This window comes from Delphinapterus leucas, chromosome 1, assembly GCF_059928025.1.
Source record: "Delphinapterus leucas isolate spDelLeu-1000000601 "Yukka" chromosome 1, BTC_Dleu_Yukka2, whole genome shotgun sequence".
Classification (NCBI taxonomy): domain Eukaryota; kingdom Metazoa; phylum Chordata; class Mammalia; order Artiodactyla; family Monodontidae; genus Delphinapterus; species Delphinapterus leucas.
In genome coordinates this window covers 89,651,628-89,666,418 of record NC_143129.1, presented here as the reverse complement: position 1 = coordinate 89,666,418, position 14,791 = coordinate 89,651,628, and the positions used below count along the sequence as shown (strand labels likewise).

The window sequence follows — 14,791 nt, the reverse complement described above, 5'->3', positions numbered from 1 at the left end:
TATCACTCAAGCAACTTTAGATAAGACAGTATGTTAACCCTTAAAAGAATTCCTAATAGTTCACCTAAATTTTTTTTAAAACCAGCACCATCAAAACTTTAAAGAAGCACCATTAAACAAAAGTGATGTTCCTTAAAAAACAAAACAAACAAAACCACCAAACAATTACATAAAAAGAGAAATCCAATGGAAAAAGTAGACAGCTCAACAACACATGCTTGTTTATAAAAAATTAACATAAAGACAACATCAAAAAAGGGGGGTGGTGGTGGATCAGTATGTAAATGTTACTTGGCTTTTTTTTAAATAGGGGGAAAATCAATTTAGTTGCTCATCTCACAATATACAAAAAATATATTCTAGATGAACTGTGTTAAATGCCTTAACAAATATTAAATAAAAATGTATGCATTTATAAAGTTTTTGGAAGGGGGGACTTTCTAGGTTTAAAGTCAATAGAAAAACACGCCAAGGGAAAGGATCAATACTTGATTACATAAAAAGTATAAGCTTTTATACTCAAACCTAAAGAGAACAAACGCAAATGTAAATATATGAGTGTATCATTAAAGAATTTAAGCAAATCAGTAAGAATTAAACTACCAGAATATAAGCTCTATGAGAGCAGGGGCTTTTTGTTCAAAGATAAATCCCTAGTGTTAGACAGTGCTTGGCACATAGTAAGCACTCATTTGCTGAATTATGGAAAGACATTAAAACAAATAAGTCTTAAAAGATCATTCATTAAACACAAAACATATGAACTTCAATTCTAGCAAGCAAAAATTTAGATAAAACAAATTATTCATTTATCAGACTATCGAAGATAAAAGATTTAAAAAATTGAGAAAGTAGGTTAAGAACAACATGCTAATATATTTTCACGGTGGCAAACTGGTGCAACCTTTCTGAAATAACAGTTTAACCACATGTACCAAAATGTGGAGGTGCTTTCCTTAATAATTCCACTGCAGGAAACTTATCATGGGGAAATGTGAAATGTGGACAAGGCTTTATGCACAAATGTGTTCATTAAAATGTTTTAATAACAAATTCCCGGAAATAATCTAAAGTTTCATAGTCATTTATATAATGACAAAAATATTTCTATAATATAATTTCAACTGTATTTTAAAAAGGAAAGACCAGGAAAGTCTACTTCAATACTCCCAGACAATGTAACACTTAAGATGGTGTTCTAAGTGCACAGAGCTAAAACTGGTAAATGGGAACAGAACTCAGTACTCACTCCATGGCTCACATTCTTAACCATTGCTTTATACGCTAAACCAGAACTCGAATGCCTACAATGCATCAGCACTGTTCTAGGTTCTACATGTATACTAGTGAACACAGCAGACGAATACCCCCAACACCAAGTTTAGACTTTCTACTCTTTTCTATGTATTTGTTTTTAATCAGAAAGTCATTAACGGGACTTCCCTGGTGGCGCACTGGTTAAGAATCCGCCTGCCAATGCAGGGGTCACGGGTTCGATCTCTAGTCCGAGAAGATTCCCACATGCCACGGAGCAACTAAGCCCGCGAGCCGCAACTACCGAGCTCTCGGGCCTAGAGCCCATGCTCCGCAATGAGAAGCCATCACATCGAGAAGCCCGCGCACTGCAATGAAGAGGAGCCCCTGCTTGCCGCTCGCTGTAACTAGAGAAAGCTCACACGCAGCAATGAAGACCCAAACGTGGCCCAAAAAATTTTTTAAAAATCATTAACAATAATTTTTTTTTTAAAAGGAGAAATGGAAAAGAATCACAGGTCAAATTTAAACTTCACTTCTAATTCAAGAAATCAACTAAAGTTCCCTAAAGAACACAGAACTAGAATCAAAAGACTGGCTTTTAGTCTTGCTTCTCATACTTTTTAAAACTTCTCTGGGATTGTTTCTGCAGATGTAAAATGATGGCCTAAGTGATTTCCAAATTCCCTTGGGAGGTGGGGAAAAAAAATCAAAATTCTGTGCTCTGTAATTTCTTCTTGCAACATCTCTGAGCTGTTTCCCCCCCCCCTTTTTCCTAACCTAGTCTGCTTGGCTCCCACTGAAAAGGAATTAGTTTAGAAAAGGCAACCTATTTCACTGTATGACAGTTTTAGAAAATGACTGTTTTCTTAATCTAAACATACTTCCCCTTAACTTCCTTTGCTCCTTTCAGTTTTCAGAATGCAACTGTTTTTCAGACTAACTGCTGTCTTCTGGATATGTTTCAAATTATTATTCACTGAAGTACATTTCACTACTATTCTTACTGTACCCTGACCAATATATACAAAGCACTGAGTGATTATGTTTCTTGATTCTGTAGACTAAAGTTTGAGTAACTTTATATAACTAAAAACAACAACAACAACAAAACTCTATTACTCCTTAATAAATTAGTAAAATCATATTTTCTCCTTTTAGTACTTGTATAACTGATCATCTGTTACTAAAGAAAAAACTAATCTAATGCTTTTAAATTTCTTAGTTAACCTGGAATTCCAATTTAGAGGGATAATTTTAAATCATTAGCCTTTGTAATCTGTCTTTTAAGCATTCTATGTCCTTCCTTAATACCCACCTCACAGGGTTGTAGGGACGGTTAGGGTTACTTCCTACAAAAAGCCTGGAATGGTGCTTAGTACAGAGCACACACATAACTACTTACCACTAAATCTTTTTAAAAAGTAGAGCAAGAAGAGAATCGGGCAGCACACATATGGAGACCTCTGAAAATCAGTCCATTAGTCAAAGCCTTTTAATGCTTATAATCCAATCTATATTCCATACTGACCACTATGTTATCAAGAGATACTCTGTCAAATCTCCTTATTGAAAGATCTTATTTTTTATTTGTTTGCTCCTGGATTTTTGCTAGGGATGGAGAACAGGCTCCAAAGTTCGCACACCTGACTTTGAAAATCAATCAAGACATTTACAGTTCCTGATCATAGGTCTCCACACCCCTAGCCAAGTTACCGTTATCTTCTCATTCACCTGAGGCTTTAGTTTTCTTTTAATGTTCCTAGCTTTGCTTTCCTTCTTGTCACCTTAAACTGTCTTTGATCAAAATACTCATCAAAACAATCCATGTCTATCTTTACATGACAAACTTCTTATAAGTCTTATTCATTGATATTTTTAAGGCCAATCCCACTCCTCAATATTTTTATTCATTCCTAATTATGTACTACTTTTACTGTTTTTTACAAAGGCTCTTTTAAAATCTGTGGTTCTCAGATGTAGAGAACAAACTTATAGTTACCAAGGAGGGAAGGGGCAGGGTGGGATGAATTGGAAGACTGGGACTGACATATATACACTACAATGTATAAAATAAATAACTAATGAGTACCTACCTACTGTATGGCACAGGGAACTCTACTCAATGCTCTGTGGTGACATAAATGGAAAGGAAATCTAAAAAAGGGTGGATATATGTATTTGTGTGACTGATTCACTTTGCTGTACAGCAAGAAACATAACATTGTAAAGCAACTATGCTCCAATAAAAATTAAAGTAAAAATAAAAACAAAATCTGCGGTTCTACTGCATTACCAAATTTGTTTCCTTAGCTGCACTCATTTTAAATGGAATAATTCACAACTGTACAATCAGAACACGTTTTACTGTCAATAACCCCCCAATTGTTATTTATCTGTTTGTAAATATGTGAATTAATCTATATAACTCAACTTTTTTTTTTTTTTTGCGGTACGCGGGCCTCTCACTGTTGTGGCCTCTCCCGTTGCGGAGCACAGGCTCCGGACGCGCAGGCTCAGTGGCCATGGCTCACGGGCCCAGCCGCTCTGCGGCATGTGGGATCTTCCCGGACTGGGGCACGAACCCATGTCCCCGGCATCGGCAGGCGGACTCTCAACCACTGCGCCACCAGGGAAGCCCTTATATAACTCAACTTTTGACAGCTATGCATGCATTTACGCATTAAAAATGTTCACGTAGCAGATGATGGCTTTCTCTCACAATGGTCTGCGATGCCACTGTGGGCAATGCCAATAATGCCAATGGCTCAGCTGATGCCAGAAGGAGCAGGGAGCGGCTTTTGAGCTTAGGCTTGCTGAGAAGTTCAATGACTAAACTGGGATCCTCTAGGACAGGTTGTCAATAGCCCTCCCCTAGTCACCCTGTCTTGTTTCCTTACAGCTTTGCTTCCTCCCACCTCCACCACCCCGGGGCGGGATGTTCCTGTAGTAAACTAATACTCAGAATACAAAGATTAGGCTAAACAAAAAGCACTTCTACTTTAAATCCATCTCTACAATTCATGTCAATGCAATGAAAGCTGTACCATCTAATCTTTTACCCTTCTGAATAGTAACGACAGAGCTGTACAATTTCAATCCCCATTATTTTATCTAACCCAGCACAAGTGGTACCAGTCTAAAATTATTTTTTAAAAAATCAGATGAGGAGGTAGGAAGAAACAAACAAAAAAAGCAAGTAATACAATAACCTTGGGCTTCCCTGGTGGCACAGTGGTTGAGAATCTGCCTGCTAATGCAGGGGACACGGGTTCGAGCCCTGGTATGGGAGGATCCCACATGCCGCGGAGCAACTAGGCCCGTGAGCCACAACTACTGAGCCTGCGCGTCTGGAGCCTGTGCTCCGCAACAAGAGAGGCCGCGACAGTGAGAGGCCCGCAGACTGTGATGAAGAGTGGCCCCTGCTTGCCACAACTAGAGAAAGCCCTCGCACAGAAACGAGGACCCAATACAGCAAAAATAAATAAATTAATTAAAAACAAAAGTACCAATGCCACTGTGGATGTGAGGATTAAATTAGTCAATGCTTAAAAAACAAAACAAAAAAAATCCTTAATACTGAGTAATTATATGTCTGTTTATGGATAATTTAAATAAATTGGTGTTAATGGTAGTTTTAAATTAAGGAATAATTCTGGTCCACAGTAAGGTCATTACCACAGCCAGGTCCTTAACCTTTAAATAAACTGGAGATAAAGGCCCACTACTTGTTGAAATGGTGATGAAGCTTTTATAAGACAACAACCTAGGAGTGGTCTGTTTTCATTCTCCTCATTTGATCAATGAAGCGTTTTACAAAAGGATTACCACCCAGTTCTTGAAATTCTCTTCCTTGGCATTCCTACCCGGACTACCTATTTCTTTCAACATTCTCTTCTTTGGCACTTCTTCCTTTATTACCTATAAAGTGACGACTCCTTTCTGAATTCCAAGTCTTTATTTCTGCTGATTTTAGAAACTCTAGAAACTAAAGATTAAAAAGGAACAATTGCCCTTCACAATCTTACCTCCCCCAAACAACCACTGTTTAACATTCCATACTAGAATATTTTCTCAACTTCAGATTACTAATAAAACAGATTTCCACAAATTCCTACCTGAACTTCCCCATTCCTATGAACAACGATTTCTAACTTGGACAACTGGATAGACTAAATCAATTCCCTCCAGCCTCAACTTCCCATTCAACTAGTCACCAGTCCTATTACTTCTACCATTAAAACACCTAGTATCTACCTCTTTCTCTGCCTTTACCCTAGCTTTTATCTTCCTTCCACTCTGTCCATTGCTCCTAACAGGTCTTCCCATCCTCAGCCTATTCCTTAAAAGTAGCACCATTTGTCTTTCAAAGATACATTTATGAATATGTAACTTTAAAATCTGAAGCAATAAACTATCTCAGGTTTGAAATACAAAATCCATTAAGCCCTTGCTTATAAACAGCTGACAACTTTCCTGAAAAATAAAGGCAAGTAGAGTGGGCCCTGTAGAACCTGCCTCCAGCAAGCCTCCCTTTCCAGTTATTCTCTCTGACCCACAAAACTGTATTCTCTACTCCGTTCATAACAGACTACTCAACATATACCACGTGCTTTCAGATCTCCCCAAATATGCTCATTCCGTTACCTCTATACCTCTACCAAAAACTCTTCTCCCTCTTAACAAAGTACAACTCACCTTCAAATGTCCCTTCTCTGTAGGCTTTCTTTACCCAAGGTTACCTCAAAGACTACAAAGGGCACTCCTAACTGAAACCCTAACTTCTTAATAGTACAGAGGGAGTTTTTCTTTCTAAGAGACCAATAAATCAAGAGACCTGCATGTATTAATAAATATAATCTGGGGTGGAAAATCCCAGTTTTGGGCATAAATATTGTCATCTAACAAAAGACAACAAGTTAAAATAATCTAGTGTTGATATTTTCAGACTAATAGTTGATAATATAAACTGTTTTCAGAATACCTTTAGAAGCAAACAGATTAAGATTTTAAATTTAACCAAATAATTAGGAAATCTAGAATTATAAACTGATTCTTGCCAATAGGAAACGATAAACCTACCTCGCAGTGATAATCAAATATTGCACTTTCAGTAGTATTTGCTGATTCTTCTTTTTCAGCACACGTTTCAAAGGATGAAAGTTGCTAGTGTTAAAAAAAAAAAAAAAAGAAAAGAGAGCGCGCGTGCAAGAGAAAATGACCTATCAAGCTAATAAAGAATACAACTGCTGCTGCACCAGGCAATCTTACAGTACAGCACTGAAGAAAACAAAGACTACTAGCAGCGTTGGGAAGTGCTCTTTCAAAGCTGTTGAGTAGGCACAAACTTCTTGTTTCAGATCAAGTGTTGTGTCTTCAACTTAAGTGTACTCTTCTTTGGTCTTGTTGGTTGTTTCGAGGTTTGTTCCTTGCCTGATCTGAACTTGAAGCAGCAGTTTCAGGTGGTAAAGTCTGTTCTGTTACACTTCATACTAGAGATAAGAATGAAGACATTAAGTATAACTTACATAAAAGAATCAGGGACAGAGGGTAGCTAGAGGGACAAACTCATTTCATTAACTTAGAATCAAGCAAGGCAGAAAACTTGGAAGCACACACACTCAATGTCATTTAAGCAATCTCCCAAGTGCTAATGGATACCTCCTTTGGTACTGTACACTCAAAACCCGAAATTATTCAGTCCTTATTGACACCCCCCCCCCACAAATAAATTCGAAGTTACATAACATAATATTCTATTTAGTATAAGTGTTTTGTAACTACCTAGCACTGTGTTAGGTACTGTGGAAAACATAGAAGAATTTCCTGCCATCAGGGAGTTTACACCCTTGTTGAGAAGAGTTATTTATACATGGAGGGAAAACTAGAGTATAGGACAAAATGTCCAAAATTAATTTGCTCAACTAATATCTGGGTATCTACTACATCACATACTATTCTAGAAATACTATTTATTGTTTATGCATCACCGTCTGTGCATCAAAACAACATGGTCAGAGAAGGCTTTTAGTTAAGAGGTAGACTATTTCAGCTTAATTTGGAGAAATGGGCAGATTTTTGAGAAAAAGAAAGCAGCTGAGTATTCTAGGCATAAAATATCACATAAACCAAGCCAGAGTATACAACTAAATCCTAAGTCCCTTGAGAGCAGAGACCATGTATAGGATTTTCTATGCCTGACATCAAGGGAGCTTTATTGCATGAGACTGTCACAGCAAGTGTAGCTTGTTGTTTCAGAGGAATCAATAGGCTAGCCTGGATAGAACAGAGGGCTGGGTTAAAGTGAAATGAGATATATGGTGTAACAGATGCAGTAGAGCCAGATTATGAAGTGTTTCAACTTGACGTAACAGGAAACAGAGAGCCTTAGTTCTTGATGAAAGGGTATGAAATCCTATGAAGGATCACTTAGTGAAGGAAACAGACATCTCATTAGAGCTGTTGCCATAAACAGATGAGGAATGTCTATAGAACAGAAACAATTAAGATGAGAAGGGAAGAGAAGTGTAATATATGTATAAATAAAATCACAGAATTGTGCTTTGTATTAGCTGTAAAAAATTATTATTTTGCAGTGCCTCAAATGTTAGCTAAAATGGTGCTGTTAACTAAAATGACTTATATGGGGAAAAGTAAAGGTGGATTTGGTTTTAGATATGCTGAGAGGTGGACAGTATATTTTAAGATCAGAAATGATGACTATAAGGTAAGAGGTCAGACCTGGTGAAAAGAGTAGGAGAGCTCAATATTAATCACACTGATACTTACCAGTAAAATGTCACAAACAAATTATTTAATCTCCCTGAGTTTCAGTTTCTCCTATGCAAAATGAAAACTCAGTAACAGCTGATCTGTGGCTCTTGGGTATACCTAACATTCCATGACTTTACACAGTAACTTCAAATATCAAATGTTACATTTGTCAAATCTTTCAATTTTATTTGGATCATTCTATTACCCAGACTAGATACTTCTTAGAGCAATTGATTCTCAAATCATTTGGGAAGCTTTAAGACATACACATGCCCAGTCCCCACTCAAAGAGTAACTGAACTGGCCTGACGTAGGGCCACTTCTTTAATGATCTTTGATTCCTCCCTCTCCACCTACACACCCAATGTTGCAAGTCTTATCAATATTTCAAGATACCTTGTGTATTCATCTTTTGCCCTAAATGACATCATATTTTAGTCCAGGGGTCTGACACATCTGCTAACTTCCAGTGTCAACCCTTTCCATATTCTGCCACATAACACTACCAGACTGATTTATCTAAAATTCCAATTTCATCTCATTCATCTCATCTCCTTGTCCAAAATCCTCAGTGATTTTTCCAGCACTGTAAATGGGAAGTTCTTAAGCCTGGCTGCAAATCCAACCCACCTGGGACTTGGGGGGAGGGGAAATCAAAGCCTGGATCCCACCTTGAGATTCTAAGTTAACTGGGGTTAGGTCCTAGGCATTGGTGTATTTTCCTTCCCACCCTGCCCCCAAGATGTTTCTGACTTGCAGCCAGCGTTTAACCACCACCATTCAAGGTGTGTCTCTTCTACCTTTACATCTTTACCTTCTTCTGCTCTCCAGTTCTTCTAGATAGGTGCATTTTCCTCCCTAATTCTTAAACGCAACTCTTGGGAGATTCCTGAATTCTAGTCTTTGTGTATACGGGTCTTTCCACAAAGAATACATTTTATCATCTTCAATGCGACAAAAAAAGCCTTTCTTGACCATTCCAGCACAGATTTATTACAGTAACTCCCACTGCTGGCATCATGCTTTTTGGTACCAAATCATTTCTGTACTTTACTTACATGTTTATGTATCTTGTTCCTTCAATTATATTTCAGATTTCTGAGAGACAAACTCAAGTTTATTTCTTTATCACAACCCCTGATAGCACTTAACCAGGTACTGCTAAACTTACCACAGCAGAAACTAATACAGCAAAAAGATAGTTAATCTGTAACAGCAAAAGACACAATTCAAGTTGGTAGACAGTTCCACCAACTTTAAAAAATTTTGTTTGGTGAACTGTATAAAGTCTTAATTATCCAATCAAGAAATAACCTCTTCTTTTAAAAGATACCCATTGGGCATTTTAATAAATTTGCTATCCACTCATGCTAAGATTATTAACATTCATGGGTGGTACTGACCAATTCTTTCGCTTTAATCCTCTGAACCAAAGTGTACCCCCTACAACCTCCCCCCCACCCCCAAAGCTAGACGCTTCTTAAGTCACATGAAATACAGAGTACTAATAAAAAAAACTAAGGAACAATTTAAATGTGGATCTGAGAGTCTCCCTGATTACTAAGTAATCAACTCCTTTTCCCTTTGCTCTGTATGGGAACACTACCACCATTAGTTAATTATCAATTATGTCATGCTGTTTTAGAAGTTAATTTTCCTTTAGTTGATCTGATAATCCAAACAGTCATGCCCTATTTTACCTGCCTTAAAACTATCATCACCTGTTTTGTTATTTACTGTCCCCTCCACTTCGCTGCTTTATCGCAAAGGCTTAGCTGAAGCCGGGCACACAGCAGGCACTAAACTAAAACACGTTGAACTAATACATTTATATGACATTAATCCATCTAAAATGTTACCACATAACCCAGTTTATCATTTTGACAAATTATACTCAAAGTCTGTACAGCATTCACTTGGGAAGAATGTTAAAGAAATGCTAAACCAGTCTATAAAAGTCCCTCCACCTAACCCACTTTCTTCAGAGTACTTTCTTTGAGAATAAGAGCAAAGACCCAAATAGGCAGCATGGAACTGAAAAGGTTCTCTACTGTTGATTTACATGACTAACACTCATTCTTGCCTTAACTCCCCAGTTGGTATTTCTTGATGAATTAACCCAAGACAAGTTTAAGTATATCACATTTTTCTCTAACCTGTATAACCGAAGTGCCTAACAGGTTTTAATTCAGTTTTACTTTGGGATCTAAGGAAAATAATAAAAGTTCAGATAATTAACCACCTTAAAACAATTTAAGTCATCAACACGTTGAGCAGAAATAAAAGAAAATCAAATTGCTGCAACCATCTTTTTCTATATGTTTCCTTTAGTAATAACAATTGTGCTGTTACTAGATATTTAAAATTATACACCCACCCATCACTTAACTTCTTTTACATATACTAATACTTTGAAATAGGACAAATGCCACTGTGGAAAGAAGCTGAAGAAATGCTCCAGACACAAAAATCAAAGAATAGTGTAGACCAGCACCATCCAACAGAAATACTGTGCAAGCCACATACGTAATTTAAAATTTTCTAGTAATCATATGAACTTGAAAGAAAGGTGAAACTAATTTTAATTAAGTATCTTACTTAACCAAATCCAAATGTCATCAGTTCCCACAGGTAACTGACATGTTTTTAACATCCCTGGAAATCCAATGTTTAGCAGAAATGCAAACAACTAACTGGTTATATATTGGCTGCAGCTGCAAACCAATGGATAGCCTACAGGTTCAACGCGAATAAACTCCCGATCAATTATTTTCAACTACACATTAATAGTATACCTCAGCATAAAAGGACAAATAATGCTCAAAAAATAATCTTCCAATACACAATATTCAGTTTAATACCCCTAATAAAAAATGTAGCACAACAGAAACATCTCTAAGAATTCCTCTGGCTTGACAGTATATTTGAACTGGAAAAAAGTTTTGAGTTATTTTTTTAACTAGGTACTCACACATGCAAGCAGAAAACATTCTAATACCAAGACAAAGGAATTTTTAAAAATCTTGATTTGGCAGAAAGCATTTAACAGCAAGAAATGATGGAATTCAAGAAAACAAGTCACCCCCACCACAGCAATTTCACCACTGAAGACATTCCAGCTATTAAATCTTAAAAAATACAGTTGTAATTCTTCTAGCTGTAATTCTTTATCATGAAAAATCCTACAAGTTACAACTCTCCATAAGACAGTCTGGGTCAAAAATCTCAAAGTAGTCCCCCTTTGATTTTTGAAAAGACTAAACAGGCAAACCAACGCCTCGTATTTATTTAACAAGATCTCAAGATTTTTGTTTTGTAATGCAGTCCTCAAATTCAACTCCTTAAAAATGTGCGCACACAGCATTTCCATGTTTAAAATACTTTGTCAAAAGTATGGGCCTCACAACAATGTGAATGAACTTAATGCTACTGAACTGTACACTTAAAAAAAAAGGTTAAAACGGTAAATTCCGTTATGTATATTTTACCACAATTTAAAAGAAAAAATTTTTAAAAATGATGTAATGGCCCTGCATTGTGTGTCTTTAGATGGAAGGAAGGGAAAACAGGAGTAGGATAAAGCAGGACTACATGTCAGCTTCCACATTCTCATTTTTTATTTGCAGGAATTTACCAGAATTTTCAACCATACTCTAAAGGTCATACTTGTTAAGTCAGAACTTATTTACAAAAAAAGAAAACCTATCTTCTGTGCCTCAAATGCTTTACTTTTCAACTCAGCTGCTATAAATACTCATCTCGATGGTAAACATCCAGAGCAGCTGCAAAATCACTCAAACCACTACCATCTCTTTTATTTCGGGCCTATGGCTAAAAGGAAAAAAAAAAAAAAACAAGGTTGAAAATTTATCAAGATTTTATGACTCAGGCATATGCCTATTCAAGTATATAACCCCCCTCCTTACCCAAACCAAGAATACCCAATATTGGTTAGTACCAAAAGGGCACAAAGGTATTATACTGCCCCTCAACGTAGTATTGAAAATGCTTCCTTCTATAGACTCGAAAATTACTCAGCGTTTTGATACAGAACAACTTATATTAGCGGGCTATAATTTGGTACCTACATTTTATAGATTGGTAGCTCTGGTCAAGAGCTGCCAGTTCATACCATCCTGATAAAAAGCTAAGTCTCCCACAGGAAGGATTTAAAGATTTAACTACCACAGTGCCTTTGGGCGTCCTCCCTCCTCCACCCTGTCTACCAACTGTTTAAGAGGACCACATTCTTGCGCTCATTTTAGGTGCAAAACAAGGAAATTACCTCAAACAACGTTCAGCTTTTGTATTTGCGGATTGAAGGCTGTTTTTAGAGAGGGTTCCCTGCCTCACCTGTCAGGCAAAAGAGGAGCTACTGGGTGTTTCTAAAGGAAAACCTTAAAGCAAAAAGAACCGTAGCACTAAGAGTTCCTACTTATGATACAAAGGATGGTAAGAACCTCTAAAGTGTCTACGACCAGGGCTCTAAAAAACTAATTCTACACAGAATGACGAAGCCATGCCTTTCATTGCACAATATGGGCCGGGCTCTTACACTATAAGAACCAGAGGGGGAGTAAGGAGAACTCCACTGAGTTCTCACCGAGTTCGCCCTAACACCAGGATTAGAAGGGTGAGAGCCATGTGCCTAAGTTTAGGGGCTGGTTCTCTTCCTCAAGAAGCCGAAGGGGAGGACTAGACGGGAAGGTTGGGTGTTGAGACCCAAGATAAACAGCTCTAGGTGAATGGAAGTAAGGATGACAATTCGGCCGCACTACCGTGCCAGATGTGCCGAGAAAAGGAGGTGTCTCTAAGCAGTTAGATGGAGCGGGGTCTCAGTCCATACACAAAGGAAGCGCCATTGCCGCACTGCGCTCTGGTACTCGTAGTCAGATCCAAGCAGGTGATGGCCAAGATACCACAGGGTTCAGAGTCAGAATAGGCTCCTCTCCTATGCCTCCAGCTCTTCCAGTCTCACACAAAGGACCGCGCCACCACTCCCTCGCCCCGCCCGCCGGGACTTGTAGTTCTCCTTTCCCCCACCAAGCCGCAGAGGAAGAAGCAGCCAGACTACAACTCCCAGCAGCCTCCGCGCCCGAGCCCCGCACCCCTGCCTCCATCTTGGCTGCGGTCGGAGCCTCCATTTTCGCTCCCTCCCCCCACTTTAGTCACCACCACCACCACAACGCGCGACCGCCTGGCCTAGACTCTTCGCTTCTGCTCTGCAGCCTGATGTGAGGCCTAAACAGTTGAACGGGAGCCGGGTGGAAAAGCCCGGGGCAGGGACTCAGGGTGAGATCGTCTCTACCCGAAGCTCTAGGAGTGCCCACCCTGCCTCAGAAGTCTCTCCCGTTTGTCTTGGTCCTCTCATCTGCCCTTAACGTGGCTTCTTGCTACCCCCAGTTGGACCCTGAGGTCGTACTCACCCCAACAGCTCAGCGCCCCCTCTCCAGCGCCGCCATAAGCAGCACGGCCCGGTACGTAGGAATAAATCTCGCTTCTCTCGCGAGAGTTGCGGGCTTCGAGCGCGTGCACAGGAAGGGGGGGAGCGTACCCTTAGTACGCCTGCGCACGAGGGCTGAGTGACGCCGGCCAGTTCGCTGCGCTTAACCACAACCGAGGTGGTGTCTACGTTCCCTTAGTTCCCCTCCTCCGTGAGCTGCCGGAAGCAATCTCTGTGTTTGCTGACTCCGCTGGGACGCACGGGGCGGGGTGGCGGGTGACTTTCGGCGTCTCTGATCTTTGCAAACCTGAATGTTTTAGGCCCCGAGACCAGGATAAACCTTGAAGACAAACAATTAGGAGGGCATATCAGGAATGTAATATAAAGGATTTCTCTTTTCTCAGCGATAATCCGGAAGTTCCTCAAACCCCAGTTCTTCTTTATTCACAGTGCAAGCCTTCTTTCTCTTGTCCGCTACCTTAGACTGGACTTTTATTTAATATAGAGTTAGGCTTTAAGCAAGGTAATTTGAATGCCATACGTGAGAACTTTGTTTCCCACAAACTGTGTTGCTTGCAACAGACAGACAAGAGTGAGCAAGGTAGCCTAATCATTAAAAAACACTCCTTCAACTGACCTTTTTAGTTAACAGAAGATCTACATAGTGTATCAGGTAATCAAAGGGGTGAATCAGTAACCAAAAGGTTGAAATCAGGGCAAATGGATGACTCATCCCACAGGGAAAGAGGGAAGGAGGAAAATGGTTAATTCTGGCCCCAGAAAAGTTCAACGAATTATACCTTGCCAAACGATAGAGCAGTCCCCTCTGGTGAGAGGAATGCTCTTTCACAGATTCTGTGGCTCTCTCACTTGACAATATTGGATAAAAAATGACCAGTCAACGCTCCTGAGAACTCTCCCACCACTTTATTTTCCCCTTCAACACTTATTTGTCTGGCATCTTGTATGCGTCGTCACTGGGGTGTATACTATAGTAAAGACAAACGGTCATGGTTCTGTCCTCAAGGAACTTTCAGTCTAGCATCATTCAATAATCACAAAACCAAAATCTGAACATACACATTGAAATAACTGCAATGAAGGAAAGGTGCACAGCTCATTTCTGAGCAAATCATCTTGAATTATAAGAGGAGGTAGTATCTTCTGATGTTCAAAGATTTTTCTTTCCACCTCTGTTGCTATTGGTCTAATCCCATACCACCTCCAAGCTGCCTCTTCTTTTTGATGCCTTCCCACGCTTTCCCAGGCACAGATATTTGCTTCATTTCCAGCGCTTTCATAGCTCACTCTATTGTAATT

At 39.1% G+C, this 14,791-nt stretch overlaps 1 protein-coding gene and 1 non-coding gene across 4 annotated transcripts in view; one reads left to right on the top strand and one right to left on the bottom strand.

Moving 5' to 3' along the window:
* Positions 1–13,570, bottom strand: part of CSDE1 (cold shock domain containing E1) — a 36,761-nt gene extending 23,191 nt beyond the window's left edge. For all 3 annotated transcript variants that reach the window (XM_022583997.3, XM_022583999.3, XM_022583998.3), the window contains exons 1-2: positions 13,455–13,570; positions 6,337–6,746 (exon numbers count right to left, since the gene is read on the bottom strand). The gene's annotated coding sequence lies outside the window, so the exon portion shown is untranslated. The remainder of the gene's footprint in view (positions 1–6,336; positions 6,747–13,454) is intronic.
* LOC115801853 (small nucleolar RNA SNORD35) lies at positions 3,954–4,039 on the top strand. The gene has a single exon (XR_004022216.1). It is a non-coding gene; the product is annotated as a small nucleolar RNA SNORD35 (small nucleolar RNA).
* Positions 13,571–14,791: the final 1,221 nt, after the last annotated feature.